We start from the raw sequence: 15,968 nt of genomic DNA, 5'->3' as shown, positions 1-15,968 counted from the left end.
CGGTTTTCGTAATTCCTGGAAATGCTCTGTCCAAAATATTGACCGAAAATCTCTTTGAAAAATCTTCAACTAGTAAATGCACATTACTAATTCTCGTTTTCCTAAAATAAAATTAAAAACCTTAAATAAAAGATTCTTAACTTATTCATTTTTCGATCCTGGGATTTTCTTCCTTTAGCTATTAAGGAATAACTTTGAACAATTAAAGATAAGCGTTACTGCTGATGAGTGCCAAATATTGTATATATTTATCCCTTTTTGTTGGCATTTAACTCATCTTTTGTGCACTAATTCTACATTTTATCCCATATTCTGTATTTTCATTGTTTTCAAGAATAAATATTTTTCTTACTTAATTTTGCATTTTTAGGTAATAAATAAAGTTCGGATGAGTCGCGGAGCGAAAAGAGCAGAAAAGTAGTGAAAAGCCGGGAGAAATTACGCAAGGAAACCGCGAAGAATGGTGCGCACAACCTCATTTTCTACACACAAAAGCGCCTCCGTTCTCAGCCATCAGATCAGTTCTCAGAAGCATCCGATGGTCGCTCCTTCATAGAGCATCAAAATCTGAAGTCTCTGCCAAACACCACAGCGCTGAAATTCCAAGCCTTCAGATTAGATAGTAGTTGAATCCAACGGTCGCTCCCTTGCTGTTCATCAACGTTTGATATCTCCGCCTTACACTACAACACCTAACCCCATCTAGAGCCGTTAACTTCGTTGTATCAAAAAATCTGACGGTCGCTACAAGCTTCACTTCACATCACCGTCCGATCTACCTACCATCTTCGCATCTCGCAGCTCAGAGTCACAGAACATCAAGATTCGGTAGACCCGCCTCACACCCTAGCGACCGAACCCATCCACCTAACCAAACACCCCCCTTCTCTCCCAAACAGTCGAGCCTCTCCTCCATCACCTCCCCTCTGCAGCTCTGCAGAGACACCATGTCCGCCACCACCTTCTCCACCTCTGTCACCACCTGCTCCGCCACCCACTCTCTGTCACCACGTCAAACAATGATAACCCATCATTGTTCCCATCTCCCTAGTCCATCTAATTCACTTATTCCACACATTTTCAACCGAAACCCTAAAGTGTGAAATAGGTAAATTAGGTCGAGCTAGAGTGAAATTGAAGGCATGGAGAGGTAGAGAAGGACAAATAGAAGCATGGGTCGACATCAAAATGGAGTGATTGTGTCAAATTGGGTGAGTAATCACCAACCCTAGCTACTGATATTTTGGGTGAAAATGGGTAGAACCCTAATTGTCTGTGGGTATAAATAGGAACTTTGGGTGTGTTGTAGAAACTATGCTTGGAATAGCCAGCATCCAGGACTTTCATGTCCTGTTAATTTTCAGTTTCAGCTCAGTTCATGTTTCAGTTCAATTTCAGTTAAATGTGTATGTTTTAATTTCTTGCTTTGTCACTGTTAAATGTGCTTATGTTATGTTTTGTTAATGTTATGTGATTGTTTAATTTCATGTTTGATTTCCAATTCATTCCTGTTACATTTGTCCTGTTAACATGTGTTGTTGCTCACTGCCATGTAATGTTTGTGTAATGTTGTGTTTAATTTGCTGTCACAATTGATGGAATGCTAGGCTAGGTATCTGTGAAGCTTTGAACTAATTGTGCAATGGAAGAAATCAGTGCTCATAGCAAGCTGATTTTCTTGCCATTCCTTGTGTATGCTTAGGTTGCAGTGTTGATTGAGCTTTGGGAGAAACTAGTGCTCATAGCAAGCTAGTTCTCTTCCCATTCTTTTAGTATACCTCCTGAATGCCTTAGTCTAGCCTTGCTTCATTTCAGTTTCTTTATCACCCCTGCCCTTGGCTTAGGCCTTGGTTCATCTTGCACTGTTTTATGCTTGTAGTTGCTTTGTTCTTTGTTTCTGTCACTGTTTTACTTCCATGTTCATTTTATTTGCTGATTTACTTCTATTGCTGCTACTTCTTTTGGCTTGCTGCAACTCTGTTGCTTCTCTTGTTGTTTCCCTACCTTGCTTCTCCACTGCTTGTGCAGCTGTGTACAGTGCTGCTGCCTTCTTTCTGTGCACTGCTTGTGCAGCTGCAGTGCTGCTGCTTTCCTTCCCTTGCAGCTGCTGCTGCTGCCTTTCTGCAGTTCCTGCTGCCACTCCACTTCTCTTGCACTTGCCCTGCAGCACTTCTCCTGCTGCTGTTGCTTCACTTGCAGTGCTGCTGTTTTCCTTCCTCTTTACTGCCTTGTGCTTCTGCTGCACTGCTACTGTTGTTGTTGTCTGCTGCTGTTCCAAAGCTAATAAGTTACAAAGCCAAAGTCCAATTCAGTGAAGCCCAAAGGCCCAGTTCACAGTTACCAAGCCCAGGTTTGAACCAAAAGTTTAAGCCCAGTTCATTCTTAGGAATAAGGCCAAAGCCAACTTTAATCACAAGCCCATTTACACTTCAAGGACCAACTGAGCCCAAGCTCAGTTCAACCCATTTCAAAGGGTATTCATAGCCCAACAGCTAATTAGGAACCCAATTAGCTAGAACACTACAAAACACACCCGATCTCTGTGGATCGACCCGTACTTGCACGAGCTACAACTGACGACCGTGCACTTGCGGTTATAATTTGTAGGACCTTTTAGAAGCCTACCAACTGCAAATGTTCAAAGTATGTCGACATCCTTACTTTGTAAGTCCTCTTTCATACTTACAACCTTGAAACCAATTTTCCACACTTCCAAACAAGTTTAGAATTGGTTCATCTGATTTTTAAGAACTATGCAATTAATCAAGAACACTCAATCACAAATCATGGGTTTAACGGTTCTACCAAAACAAGTTTCGGTTCTACCTCCATGTGAGTACTGTGCATAGTCACACTGGCTTTCCAAAATTCGGTTGACTAGGTATTAGGATCGGTTCCTCACATATATATGGTATCTAACTTGTATGTTTTGCACATGTCCATAGGATCGGTTCCCCTATGCCTAAAAACGTGTTGCACATGTCCATATGATCGGTTCCCCTTTCTGATACAAACTTGCTGCACCTTATACAAGGATTGATTCCCCTTTGTGATGTGTTTCACATCTTACTAGGATCGGTTCCCCTTTAGCCAGAGTTGGTCATACACAAAATCACAAAATAGATCATACCATCTCAGGTGATTACTTAAGATCGGTTTCACTAATAAAAATCATACCAATACAAAAGTAAGGCCTTTGTGAATAGTTTTACCAAGAACACAACACAAGTCATGAGCGGTTATACTAATCACACATATTGGTAGTTCATAAGATATGCAATGAATAACACTACCAATAACGCCTGGCGATTTCCTTTTCGATTCACAAAACAAGTTCATGAACTTACTTCCTTAAAACACATGTAAAACATTGTTTCCTAGGATGAAATCCTCAGCTCATACCCATACATAATCACAATAGCGTTCAAACGACTATGTCAATGTCTTATCTACAAATTTTAATGGTTAAGAAATAAACCTCTTATTGTATTCCTTAATATTATGTCTATCTAGAGTGTTCATGCTTCACAGTTTTGTGTTCAATATGCACGACTTGAAAGATATATTAGGGAATGAAACAGTTGTTGATGGTGGTTTTTAGCTTAGGGTTAAAATCATAAAACCTTGCATCAGATGTGACGTCACTCTGCAAGGAAACGGTGCTGGGAGTACTAACCTCTCCACCGACACATTTATTGAGCCGCTCAATACACTTTTATCCATAACACTCTGTAAATTTCGGCACCTCGCCAATACGAGATTCACTGAGTACTTTCTTGTGCTATGTTCCCCAGCAGAACCCTTGATCGGTATGGCATGACGGATTTATGTTCACTCCCAGCGGAGTAGCATGAACCTCGAAGTACCAAAGTTAAGGCCATCGCACGAAATGCTCAGACAGAAAGCACACTGCATCCTGTAGATAAAGATTTTTGTATGACAGGATACAAAATCCAGCTAATTATTGTGATAACTCGCAAAAAACTCATAAACCTAACTAATTTGAAAATTAGGGTTTCGCGCCCCGCAAAGTATACTGGACCCCGTTGGTCGAAACCATGGTTAATAAATCTAGGCAACCGAATCGCCCACAGTGCGCTAAAAGTGCGGACGCGCCCAAGCATGCTAACCCTCTTTCTGTCGACCAATCAGGTCACTTCAAATCCGCCACTGCGCGTTGGAAGTATGTCCACGCCCTAGCATGCTGACCCCACTTCCCGTCAACCAATCGGGTTGCTCCAAAACTTTCCACGGCCTCAAAAAGGTTGCCATACTAAGTTGGCTTCCAAAAACACTTCAGCTTCCCAAAAACGCGCTAGCTTCCCAAAAAACGCCAGCATGTCGCACGCGCATGCCGCACATGCCAGGCGCGCATGCCAGACGCGCATGCCATACGCGCATGCCATACGCGCATGCCATACGCGCATGCCATACGCGCATGCCAGATGCGCATGCCAGACGTGTATGCCAGACGCGCATGCCAGACGCGCTCGCCGCACGCGCATGCCAGCTACGCTACCACGCCTCTGGCCACCAACGGAAGGTAGACATAATCAATGGCTACCCTTCCTCTTGAGGTGAGGATCTCAGTCGTACAAGTTCGCCACCAAGTCTGTGGCAACTTCTGGCCGCAATGCCAAATTCCACGGTTTGTGTCAAACCCTAATTCGGCCACTCCAAAGGCATGCGCAATCCATGCCAGCACCACGGACACGCCACTGGCCGCCAAACGGAAGATAGCCGCGATCAACGACTGCCCTTCCTCCTGAGATGCAAAATCTCGGCCGTCGAAGGTCGTCACTGAACCGGAAGACTCTCTATCTTAACTTGCCGCATATAGCAACATGCTACATGTTTTCCAATGAAAACACTCGAGACATCAAAACATGTCACAAACTGGGGGATGCTCATCAGGGTATTGGTCTGGCGGTTTACAGCGTGCGGCGTGCAATACGCCCGTTACAAGAAAGTGTCATAAGAGTGAGGTGGTTAGTAATGGCAAGAAATAAGTGGTGAAATGCATCTTCATTGTGGAAACATAAATTCCAGGCGTTATCCGTTACCACTTTTCCACCACTCAACCGCTTCAACTTCTTACGAGGCCAGGGTACGTTTTATTATGACTTGTATAAATAGGTTTCACCTATTTCCACCAAACGACAAGTTTTTGGTCAGGAGAACAATACACATACAGAAATCACCCGGTAGCTTTCCATTCAACTCGCCAGTTCAACTTTCGGATACAAGTCACAAAACACCCACATTCCAGAATCAACTATTCTGGCCTCAACACTTTCTTCACTTCCCTCCCTAAGACCAACCCTTCTCCTTCACTTTGTGACCGAAGCAAGCCTGGAACGGACATTTATTGGATTAGGACAGGATTTTACAAATTGATCTCTCGAATCAAAAGTACTCCTGTTCAGTACATTGTTTTGGGTTTAGATTTGTTTCTCACCCGCACTCACACGAAATTACGAAATCAACAGAAACGGTTTTCACCCACAAACAATTGGCGACCATAGTGGGAGATTAATCTCTCGGTTACAATATCAATTTTCAATTCCCAATTTCACTTTTCGATTCAATTTTCAGAAGATGGTCGGTCTTGGAGCTGAGTCCACAATCTCAAACTCCACTCAGGCTCCGGGAAATGACAACGCTCCTCCTCCCAATACGACACCTAATGGCGCAACCAATGGAGAAATTCCGAAGTTGGACGAATTGTCATGAGTCCAGGAGATCCACGGAAGAAACATGGACCTGATGAACGATGCAATCAACAACATACTCAACTTTCTTATCAGCCTGACATCGGATCCGAATGATTCATCCACCCCAGAAACTCAAAGACTGGGGACTGACGTCACGGATGATCACTCTCAAGTTAACAACTTCACCACCAATCAGAAACCGGTAGACAAGGAAGCAGCTGCGTTGGTGGAAAATTTATGTGAACTTTTACACCTTTCAAAAGACCAGCGAGCAGAAACATTTGCTGCTATCAATCAAATAGCCCTAGTCGCATGTTTAGTTCCCTCGCGATCAAAGACTCCAAGATCAGAGATGTCCGTCAACAATATTACATTTACTGAGGACGACATGATGGAAGAAGAAGGGAATATCCGGGCCCTACACGTCACTTCTCGCATCAAAGATTCGGAGTTCAAAAGGTCCCTCGTCGACACGGGGGCGTCCTCCAACGTTGTTACTCTCAGAACTCTCAGGATATCCAAGGTGCGGTCAAGCAAAATCATATGTCAGTCTACCATGATGACGGATTTCGAAGGCAACCTAACCAGCACATATGAATACATCAACCTGAATCTGTCGGTAGGGCCAATCAAGTCAAAGGTAAAGTTAGAGGTAATTGAAAAGGATCCAAACTACCAAATGATACTGGGGAGACCGTGGCTCCACGATAACAGGATCATTCATTCAACATATCACCAGTGTCTGAAGACCATGTTGAATGAAGAAGTTATTCGTATCCCCGCGTCGTTATCTCCTTATGCTCCAATCTGCAGTATGGAGATATTCGAACCAAGGGAAAATTCGCGGGACTCGTCAGGCAGATTCCACTGCACTCCGCTCCCGACATCGACATCAATCGAAGAAAAGGACAGACTCACATCGCTGCACCAAGATACCCGACCTCATGTTCTCCCTCCAAAAGAAAAACATGCCAATATCCCCTCATCAAGTGAAAGCATAACTCACACTCATACCAAGCGGGAGAGGGATTTTATCGCAAATCGTGACGAAAAAGGGAAAACCGTATATCGGCGCCACTGTTAGCAATTAGCAGGGGAGACTACCACCCAGTCTCTCCGCCCAATGGAATGGAATCACAGCAGTGAGCCACAAGAGGAGGTGCCAAACGCACCACAACAACTGCAGAACGGAACCAACTCCACCACAGACGAACTCGAAGTCGTCAACATCGGAAGCGAGAAATCTCCATGGCCTATCTCCATCAGTTCAACTCTATGCGCTGACGAACGTGAAAAACTTGTGAACATTCTTAAGTAATATCGATATGTATTCGCGTGGACGTACGAGGAGATGCCTGGCCTGGACGAGAAACTGGTCACACATCATCTACATGTAATATCCAGATCCAAGCCAGTCAAACAATCCCCAAGGCAATTCAAACACGATATAGAAGAATAGATCAAAATTGAAGTTCAAAAACTATTAGCCGCTGGTTTCATCAAACCCATTCACCATCCCACCTGGTTAGCCAATGTGGTTCCAGTAAAAAAAAAGAGCGGCCAAATCAGTTGTTGCGTTGATTTTAGGGATCTGAACAAATGCTGCCTCAAGGACGATTTTCCTCTCCCTAACATCGATATGCTGGTAGACTCCACCAGTGGACACGACATGTTCTATTTCATGGATGGGTAGAGTGGCTACAATCAAATAAAGATGTACAAGCACGACGCAAGTAAGACAGCCTTTCGTACTCCTCTCGGAAACTTTTACTATACCGTGATGCCTTTCGGTTTAAAAAATGCTGGCGGCACCTACCAGCGCGCCATGACAGCAATTTTCCATGATATGATGCATAAACAAGTTGAGGACTACGTGGATGACATAGTGGTTAAATCCAAAACCCGGGCATCCCATATAGAAGTGCTGCGACAGGTGTTTGAAAGGTGTCGTGAATACAAGCTAAAGATGAATCCTTTGAAATGTGCCTTTAGCATCTCTTCGGGCAAATTTCTAGGTTTCCAAGTGACTGCCGAGGGAATCAAAGTCGACCCAGCCAAAACCCAAGCCATCCTCACGATGCCACCTCCACGAACTGTGAAAGAACTCCAGAGATTCATGGGTAGGGTAAACTACATCCGGCGTTTCATACCAGGTTTAGCTCAATTGGTTGCCTCATTCACTCACTTGCTGAAGAAAGGGGCAAGTTTTGTTTGGACGCCGCTGCAACAAGAGGCTTTTCGGAAGATTCAACAGATACTGTTTTCTCCAGCCGTCATGAAATCTCCTGTACAAGGAAGACTGTTATGTCTCAACACTGCTTTTAGTGATACTGTTGTCGAAGCTTTCCTCTCCCAAGAAGATGAGGAATGTATTGAGAACCCTATAAACTACTTCAGTCGGACTTTGACGGATGCTGAACTCAGATACCCTAAAGCAGGAAAAGCATGCCTAGCTCTGATTCATTCCATTCAGAAGTTCATGCATTATTTACTTTGAAACAAAGTAGTGCTGATATCCAGGTCCGATCCCGTGAAGTTCTTGCTTTCAAAACCGGCTGTGATAGGAAGGCCAGCCAAATGGCTCCTCCAAATGTCAGAGTTTGATAAAACGTGCGCTTCCCCAAAAGCTATCAAGGTACAAGCGGTCGCATATTTACTCGCAGCTTTCCCATGGGAAGGTACCACAACACTGCACGAAGATCTTCCTGGAGAGTTTACGGAAGTATCTCTCGTCAAGGAAGAGGCATGGCTACTATTCTTAGATGGCTCATCCACCCCTAGCAATAATACCGGAGGAGCAGACGTGGTTCTAGTATCCCCAACCGGTGAAGTTTTCTCGCATTCCTTCAATCTAGACTTTCACTACACCAACAATTCAGCAGAATATGAAGCTTTTCTCATAGGGTTATCATTAGCCAAGCAAGCTAGAGATACGCGTATGGAAATAAGGGGTGATTCTAAGTTGCTGGTTAATCAGATGAATGGAGTATACGCGCTGAAAGAGGTAACGCTGGACCCGTATAGATCCGAAGCGCAAAAGCTGCTAAATTACTTCGCTGATGCAACCATAACGCATATTGGCCGTTGTTAGAGCAATGCTCGGTCAAACTCGCATGCATTGCTATCTCAAGCATGTTTGTCAATGTTAGTGATCAAAACTATAAGTCTTGATTTCTAGTCTCTTATATCTAAGTCTCAGACTAGGATAATAAGTGTAGTTGAGATCAAGGACTTCATGGCGATTCATCATACAAGTAGAAGATTTACTCAAGGAGTCGGTGGAACTTCTCGACAAAAAGGTATGTGGAGACTTGAACTTATCTGTAACTCAAAAGTCTATCTATTCTATATCCTAATCTTTGAGACAAAAGTCGTTTGCTATATATATAGACTAGATTATACACATTTGGTATTTCGAGCCGAGTATACCTCGCCTATATATATATCGAAATATGTGTTGGTAAGATTTTCGCTTCGACCAAGTTTATCTTTACCTAGTGAAGAAATTCATGAATGTTTCAATCACTTTGGAAATTTCTTTGACAAGAAATGGTGTAACAATTGTATAACGTCATGTAAGAATGTTTCAATGATTGGAATGATAGTTTAGATTACATAACCAATGGATTCCTTGAACCGAAGTTTTCGAACTTCATTGATTAAGAAAACCGGATGTATGGCAAGTTCCAAGTCCGCGAACTCAGTCCGAACTGCCGAAGTTCTCAAACCCGAGAATTTCTGCTGGAGTTGACAAACTACTTGCGTGAGCCAAGTCCGCGAACCGGCGAAGTTCTCATCCCGAGAATTTATGCTGGAGTTTGTAAACTCTGTCCGGTGTCTTAAGTCCGCGAACCTAGTCTGCGAACTTGAGAAGGTTATATATCTAAAGATGATTTCTGAACTTAATCTTAAAAGACTAAGGAATGCTTTTGCAAACCGTGGCTATTAAAGTTCATGAACGGATTCGAGTGAATCAAATCATCTTTGCTTCAATTGTGTCTTGTGTAGTTACATAAGATATCCTTGGAATTGAACAACTCTCTTAGCTAGTTCATTTGAGTCATTTGAGCTTGTTATGGTGAAGAAGAACATGGTTGGTGTGAAATGCTCATATGGTTAACCTTTCAGTTAAACTATTGTTTAACCAACAATGCACACGTTTGGGTACGGTTAACAAACCTAGAAGCGTGGAGTTCATTTGTGTATAACAAGCTAAGTTTTCGATCTAACGGTTTAAAATATTAGCTTGAATATAAATCAGGTTTTATTGCTTTGTAACTAAGGCAAAACCCTGATTTGAAAGGCTATATAACGGGACATTTAGCAACTCTGCAAAACTAATCCCCACACCTTTCGTGTGATACTAGTTTGCGTTCTAGAATCGATTATCCTTTAACCTTTGGTTTTCTTCTTCTAAAACCAGGTTAACGACTTAATGACTTTATTGGGATTGTGAAGCAAGACCGATACTACTTTTATCGTAGTTGTGTGATCTGATCTTGCATCTTCTATCGTAACAGTACAATCATATTGATTGTCTTGAGATTGTTTGATTTATCCGATAGGCAAGATATAAAAGTAATCACAAACGTCTTCGTCTTATTGTTTGTGATTCCGCAACATCTTGTTTCTCTACCATACGATTAAGATTGTTGTGATATGATTGATTAATATAGGCTGTTCTTCGGGAATATAATACCGGATTATCAATTGGTTCATGTTCTCCTTGATTATTATCAAAAGATGGAACAAAAACTTTAGGGTTTTTCTGTGGGAGACATATTGATCCTTTGATAGACTTGTCTGTGTGAGACAGATTTGTTTATTGTTAAAGCCTGCGATTTTTGTCGTAGCAACTCTTAGTTGTGGGTGAGATCATCTAAGGGAATCAAGTGCGCAGTATCCTGCTGGGATCATAGGCGTAGGAGTACAACTGTACTATGGATCAGTGGGAGACTGATTGGGGTTCAACTATAGTCCAGTCCGAAGTTAGCTTGGAGTAGGCTAGTGTCTGTAGCGGCTTAATACAGTGTGTGTTCAATCTGGACTAGGTCCCGTGGTTTTTCTGCATTTGCGGTTTCCTCGTTAACAAAATTTCTCGTGTCTGTGTTATTTCAGTTTCCGCATTATATTGTTTATCTTTATAATTGAAATAATACAGGATGTGCGTTTAGATCATCAATTAGATTAATCCCACCTTTGGTGGTTTATTATCATTGATTGATCCTTGGACATTGGTCTTTGGTACCGTCCAAGTTATTCCTTGTGTTTGATTAGGACTCGCTGATTTTTATTAGCTTGAGTAAATCAAAACAAGAGAGAGATATTAACTCCTTGAGATACTTTTACCTAGATTGAGTCTGACTATCTAGTTGATTCTCTAGAAAGTATTTCAGAGTTAGTCCATACATATTTCTAAACAAAATATTGGGTGGTGTTGTTAGACCCCCACTTTTTCAATTGGTATCAGAGCAGGCAACCATGTTAAGACCTCACAAGTCTGTGTTTGTAGCGACTTGAATCTACGGATAAGAGTACTATCTATGATAAACGCATTACCAGAAGTAAAAGTTCTAAATCGTCTAATTCTAAAAAGAAGAGTTCTACTATATTGTACATAGATAAACCTTCCACACCGACGAGACAGACTAACACCGACATGAGTTCTTCCGATAACCCTTCAATTGAACGGGAAACAGTTGAAGAGAGTCAATTGATTCTAAATCTTGCTAGAATCCAAGCTGATAGATTTAATCGGTTAAAACATCATGTCGATGTTCTATTTGGTGTAATAAGATATTCCCAATCCAAAGGAAATTCTGATGTTCAGTCATCGTGTACGTCTCTTGAAGCTAGTCTCAGAAGAGATGCCTTGGAAATAGAACATCGCTTGAGTAAACTCTCTATTCAAGGATGCTCAAAGCAATCTAATATACCAAGTAATTCTGACACAAAAGATGGTTCTTGCTTAGAAGCAAAAACTGAAAATCCTTCTTGTAAAACGAATGTGCCTAAAGTCACCATCAATCAAAAAGGCTGCACATCAAATGAATGGAGGAAATATTCTAACGATGTTTTTAAGGTTGTACTATCTAATCATTCTGATGATCAGAAAGTATGTCTTGTCTGTGAAACAAAGTGTTCGGTGAAACGAAAGTGAATCTCTAAGTTCAAGAAAAACTCCTTGGTTCAACTTCAGCACACCTTAGAATTGATTCTTAAAGGTGTAACTGACATTCGTATGTCTAAACTAATTGGTTTTCGTACTTAACATGTGTATGTTACCAGGAAAGTCAGTTCAATGAGTTCCTCAAACACTCGAGAACAAAACAGACATCTGAATAAACATCGTCTAAAGGAAGATCTTGTGATGATCTCTAAAAATAACATTGCTCCTGTTGAGAAAGAAAGTTCGGATAAAAGAAGAAAATTGATGAAATGAGAGATAATCTGAAGAAAATGATTGAAGGGTATAAAGAATTCGTCAATAGGTTGTCTTCCTCATCAAACCTAAGTTCCTCTGGTAAGAACTCAAACTATGTCTCATATTTTGATGACAGTAAGTTTTATGATAATTTCTCACATAACAAGGGATCATTTCCTTGTCTCGGAAGGAAAAAGAAACTTGGCCATGGACACAAATATCTTGATGAGCATATTTCTCATACTTGTGCTAATTAATCACAAGGTTTAAAGAGCTTACTCATAAAAATCCTCTTGAGTAAGATGTGGTAATAAGTATACTTTTGGTTGTTTGGTCTGTTGAGTGGAACTATTTTCTTATCGTCTATAGATAAACTTTTGCAGACCAACTCTACTTAAAGTATTTGTTTTTGTTTTTTTTTTGTTTTTTTTCGTTTTTCGTTTTTCGTTGTTAGGAAGTTTGTCTTTATCTTGGTCCTTGGTACAACTTGAGTTTTCTGTGCCTTAATCTCAAGAGTTTTACTTGTGTGCTTTACGTTTCTGGGTAGTGTTACTCGTTCGGGTATCTTTACTCTGGCACGAGTCAACTATTTAAACCCTAAAAACCTTCCCTCGGGAAACATTTAAAGTTTTACCCTAAGTTGCAAAGGCCGCGTACGCACACTCTAGGGTGGTTTCTGGGTTATCAAGTATGTCTTCTTCTTCATCTTGCTATGGTGGTTTTGCAAGAGGATTCCTTGACAAAGAAGTTATTGTCGAGTCTAAGAAGAAAAGAACTCTTGTAGAAGAAGATCATCCTAATGCTTCATGTTACTCTTGTAGAAGAAGAAGAAGATCATCCTAATTCTTATTTTTAGGTTTTTGGTTTAAATTCTAAAACTTTTTGGAGGATGATATTTTGCAGTATTTAATCTTTATGATTTGTTATATTGCAATTTGTTATGGGATATTGGTGTTTACGTCCGTGAACTATGTTGTCCCATATTTTGTCAAAAGTAAAGTCGTTCATGATCGGTATTCGTTTATTGGTTTAGGAATGAATTGACTTTTGACATATATAAAAGTTAAGCCTATATTGTCAGTCTTTGACGGAAGATAGGTTAAAATATTTTGTATCCAAGGATTATTGCTATTGTATATGCTTGTACAAAAGAATGAATCCTTCTGTTTTCCACGGTATTGATCTTCATTGATCCATCCTTTTTGTATTACCGCGAGGCTCCGTAATATGTCTTATGTTGAGAACGATACAACTAAGTTGATTATTTTTGAATTAGATTGGTTAGTTGTTCCGTAAGGTACATTATGTTGAGCATTTAGAACTAAATTAATCATCTTCTTGGTTATTTAGTTATTACTCCACAAGTTCTCTGTTGAGTATATGAACGATTAAGCCAATCACTCTCTTGTATGATTATCTTAGTCGTTGCTCCGTAAGTTTACTTATGTTGAGCACAATGAATTAAATTAATCACTTGTGTGGTTAGTTTGATTATGTATTCCGATTAAATTATTCATGGGTTTACTTATGAATAATTGATTGAGTTTTGGATATAAAAACTATTCTCATGGTTTTAGTGTCCAATAAAAAATACTTCTTCTCTCTTGAAATTAAGGTCGCTCGTTGTTGTTCTTTCGGGAATGACATCAAATGGGGGAAAGTTCTTTTGAACTTGTGCTTAATGGTCATATCTTGAGGGGTGTGAGGCTGTGGAATTTTAGAGGGGTTATCTTATATCTTTAAACTCCTTGATGAATGTTGTTAGCTTCGGCTATATGATTGCATCTAAATAAGATGATGTGTGTTTCTTTCTCTTAGTCATGAAATGTCTCTTACGGAAATTTCATTATGATCCCGTTCTTGTACCTTTGCCAATTTTATTGACAAAAAGGGGGAGAATTAATATGTAGTTCACACTACAAATACATGTGGTTTTCGGATCATTGTGTAAGGGGGAGTGGTTTTCATGTGAGATGGAGTATTGACTAAGGGGGAGTGATACATATCACTATAGTATTATTGTTGAAGTTGTGATACAATTGGACTTTGACATTGTGTAATAATATTATGACACTGTATAACAATGATCGAGACCGATGCTTTCTCATTGTTATATCTACGGATCTTCAACAACGGTGATGCTAAACTTACAACCTTTGGGATCATTGGAGTACTTGTAAGTGACGAAGATTTCGAGGAATGTTGAAGATTAGAGATGTGGAATAGGATCTACTAAAGTTTCATTATCTTTTTTGTATTCCATATGTATTGATAATTTTGTCACTAAAATTGACAAAGGGGGAGATTGTTAGAGCACTGCTCGGTCAAACTCGCATGCGTTGCTATCTCAAGCATGTTTGTCAATGTTAGTGATCAAAACTATAAGTCTTGATTTCTAGTCTATTATAGCTAAGTCTCGGACTAGGATAGTAAGTGTAGTTGAGATCAAGGACTTCATGGAAATTCATCATACAAGTAGAAGATCTACTCAAGGAACCGATGGAACTTCTTGACAAAAAGGTATGTGGGGACTTGAATTTTTTTGTCACTTAAAAGTTTATATATTCTATCTCCTACTCTTTGAGACAAAAGTCGTATGCTATATATATAGACTAGATTATACACATTTGGTATTTCGAGCCAAGTATACCTCGCCTATCTATATCTCGAAATATGTGTTGGCAAGCTTTTCGCTTTGACCAAGTTTATCTTTACCTAGTGACGAAAGTCATGAATGTTTCAATCACTTTGAAAATTTCTTTGACGAGAAATGGTGTAACAACTGTATAACGTCCTCTAAGAATGTTTCAATGATTGGAATGAGAGTTTAGATTACATAACCAATGGATTCCTTGAACCAAAGTTCTCGAACTTTGTTAATCAAGAGAACCGGAAGTATGGCAAGTGTCAAGTCCGCGAACTCAGTCCGTGAACTGCCGAAGTTCTCAAACCCGAAAATTTCTGCTGGAGTTGACAAACTACTTGCGTGAGCCAAGTCCGCGAACCCAGTCCGAAAACCGGCGAAGTTCTCATCCCGAGAATTTCTGCTGAAGTTTGTAAACTCTGTCCGGTGTCTTAAGTCCGCGAACCTAGTCTGCGAACTTGAGAAGGTTATATATCTAAAGATGATTTATGAACTTAATATTAAAAGAATAAGGAATGCTTTTGCAAACCGTGGCTATTAAAATTCATGAACCGATTCGAGTGAATCAAATCATCTTTGCTTCAATTGTGTCTTGTGTACTTACATAAGATTTCCTTGCAATTGAACAACTCTCTTAACTAGTCCATTTGAGTCATTTGAGCTAGTTATGGTGAAGAAGAACATGGTTGGTATGAAATGCTCATATGGTTAACCTTTCAGTTAAACTATTGTTGAACCAACAATGCACACGTTTGGGTACGGTTAACAAACCTATAAGCGTGCAGTTCATTTGTGTATAACAAGCTAAGTTTTCGATCTAACGGTTGAGAAATATTAGCTTGAATCTAAATCAGGTTTTCATCTAATGGTGGATATTGATTGCTTTGTAACTAAGGCAAAACCCTGATTAGAGTCGATTCTCCTTTAACCTTTGGTTTTCTTCTTCTAAAACCAGGTTGACGACTTAAATACTTCATTGGGATTGTGAAGCCAGACCGATACTACTTTTATCATAGTTGTGTGATCTGATCTTGTATATTATATCGTAACAGTACAATCATATTGATTGGCTTGAGATTGTTTGATTTCTCCGATAGGCAAGATATAAAAGTAATCACAAACATCTTCGTCTCATTGTTTGTGATTCGCAACATCTTGTTTCGCTACCATACGATTAAGATTGTTA

This window comes from Papaver somniferum, chromosome 2, assembly GCF_003573695.1.
Source record: "Papaver somniferum cultivar HN1 chromosome 2, ASM357369v1, whole genome shotgun sequence".
Lineage (NCBI taxonomy): Eukaryota > Viridiplantae > Streptophyta > Magnoliopsida > Ranunculales > Papaveraceae > Papaver > Papaver somniferum.
This window is presented reverse-complemented; position numbering follows the sequence as displayed.